We start from the raw sequence: 2,555 nt of genomic DNA, 5'->3' as shown, positions 1-2,555 counted from the left end.
TTTCAGGTCATTGACCAAGTCCTGTCGTGTAGTTCTGGGCTGATTCCTCACCTTTCTTAGAATCATTGAGACCCCACGAGGTGATATCTTGCATGGGGCTCCACTCCGATTGAGATTGACCGTCATGTTTAGCTTCTTCCATTTTCTAATGATAGCTCCAACAGTGGACCTTTTTTCACCAAGCTGCTTGGTAATTGCTCCGTAGCCCTTTCCAGCCTTGTGGAGGTGTACAATTTTGTCTCTGGTGTCTTTGGACAGCTCTTTGGTCTTCGCCATGTTACAAGTTAAAGTCTTACTGATTGTATGGGGTGGACAGGTGTCTTTATGCAGCTAACGACCTCAAACAGGTGCATCTGATTCAGGATGATACATGGAGTGCAGGTGGACTTCTAATGGGCAGACTAACAGGTCTTTCAGGGTCAGAATTCTAGATGATACACAGGTGTTCAAATACTTATTTGCAGCTGTATCACACAAATAAATTGTTAAAAAATCATGCATTGTGATTTCTGGATTTTTCTTTTTAGTTTATCTCTCTCACAGTGGACATGCACCTACGATGAAAATTTCAGACCCCTCCATGATTTCTAAGTGGGAGAAATAGCAAAATAGCAGGGTGTTCAAATACTTATTTTCTTCACTGTATGTGGGAAACTGCTCACATTCTGTGGTGTTTTTGCCTGTGTAGGAAGTTCCTGACTTGGAGTTGTATAATGTAATATAAATCTGTTCAGAGACAATGAAGTGGAAAACTTGTCTTTAGTAACAGTCCTAGTACCTGTCCAAAAAGGGTGCGAGAAGCCGTGTGACAGCATTTTCATCAACTTGTTCTCCTATGGCATAGCTGGGGTCTTCCCCGAGTACATAAGGTATGACATTGCACATGTACTAAGTGTCCAAGTCTGCTGCAATCCAGAACTTTATTCCAAATTTGTGAGGTCTATATGCAATGTGCTGCAGAAAAGCACATCAGACCTTTGCCAAAGTACTGACAGAATTTGCAACTTAAATACAAATACAACTTCATTGAAATAAGTGAGAAATACGTACATTTTCAATAATTTCATGTCTAGGTTTTGTATTTGGCTGTAATGACATTATTACTTACAGTATGTGTTTTTCAAAAAGTGAGGCAGCTGACAATGAAACCCTGATGGAGTGCACAGACAGGATTTGGTCATCAGATACACAGGACTTATGTCCGTCCAAAGAAAGGACGTCTGTGCATCAGACTTCCTTCAATCTGAAGGAAGGGAGGGTACGGTGGGGAAGCTACTTCCCATCTCCTCTGGTATAAAACTTTCACCAAATGGGTTTAGATCTGCAGGAAAGGTTTAAACGGAAAACTCTATTAGATACAGTGAACAAGCTATTCTTCAAGCCTATTTTTTAAAGTTCTTTATTTTTCAACAAGCAAAACCCCTCTGCTAACATCACAGCAACAAAACTTGGTTGTATGATTATGTTATTTTTCTTCATGGAAATCTTTAGTAAAAGGTGAAAGATTTGTACAATATTAAGAGGAGCAAGCTCTAGTGGTATAGTCAAAACAACAAAACAGACATTTGCTCAAACCCTTGATAGTCAAAGGAGTCCAGTTTGGGGGCTCAGAGTAGAGTCACTGCTCCTTCACATAGAGCCAGTTGAGGTGGCTCGGGCATCTCGTCCTGATGCCTCCCTTGTGAGGTGTTCTGAGCATGCCCAGCCAGAAGGAGGACATGGGGCAGACCTAGGACACACTGCAGGGATTATGTCTCACAGCTGGCCTGGTGTCCTCCTGGTGCAACAAGAAGAGATGGCTGAAAGAAGGACTAGAAAGTCTGGACTTACTACAGAGCCTGCTAACCGTGACCCAGATAAGCAGAAGAAAATTGATGTTGTGAAAATGACACCTTGCCTTTGCTGCATGTTCATGGCTGTGTTTTGATGAGCCTGCTTCACAGAAAGCATCCTTCCTCTGTGTTACATCACAGCCAAGATAGTAAGGGTCCAGAAAAGTCACTGGGGGGCATCTGATATTCACAACTTAATTCCACTCGTGAAGTGATTAACAAGAACGGTGGAGCTACTCATTACTGAGTCCTTCTGGTTTGAAGAGGTTTTTTTTAAATATTTTGACCGATGGTCTTAAACTTTTGATCAGCTGATAAACAGCCTATTTCAGTTTCATTGTTTTTTTCAATAAATTACTTTTCAAAGTGCTTTGTGTCACACTCCCCCTTCTTGCTTTTGCATATTTTATCTTTACTTAAAACCTCATTAAGATCCAAATGTGCAAAAAAGTATAAATTTGCATGACTGTATCCTTGTCAACTTCCAGTTGGATGGAAATGGGCGGCATGAACTCTGACTTTGCTGCCGGAGTTTTAAAGTTTTTGTTGGGAACATTCCTGACAAATACTCTTGTCAGCACCTCGAATAACTCTGCTGAGAACTGAGCTGTCTTAATTCTGGACAAGGGAGGTCTGAACTCCCCACATCAATGAACTGTAAGAAGTCGACAGCCATTACAAGGCTAGCTAGCAAGCTGGTGGCAGCTTTTAGCCTCGTTAGCA

The 2,555-nt window shown here is 41.5% G+C and overlaps 1 non-coding gene across 1 annotated transcript; it reads right to left on the bottom strand.

Moving 5' to 3' along the window:
* Nucleotides 1–1,423: 1,423 nt before the first annotated feature.
* LOC144894705 (U5 spliceosomal RNA) lies at nt 1,424–1,533 on the bottom strand. Its single transcript, XR_013625358.1, has one exon. It is a non-coding gene; the product is annotated as a U5 spliceosomal RNA (small nuclear RNA).
* Between the last annotated feature and the right edge of the window lie 1,022 nt (nt 1,534–2,555).

Source organism: Doryrhamphus excisus, linkage group LG22 (genome assembly GCF_037039965.1).
Source record: "Doryrhamphus excisus strain RoL-2023G ecotype Guam linkage group LG22, RoL_Dexc_Guam_v1.1, whole genome shotgun sequence".
Lineage (NCBI taxonomy): Eukaryota > Metazoa > Chordata > Actinopteri > Syngnathiformes > Syngnathidae > Doryrhamphus > Doryrhamphus excisus.
This window is presented reverse-complemented; position numbering and strand designations above follow the sequence as displayed.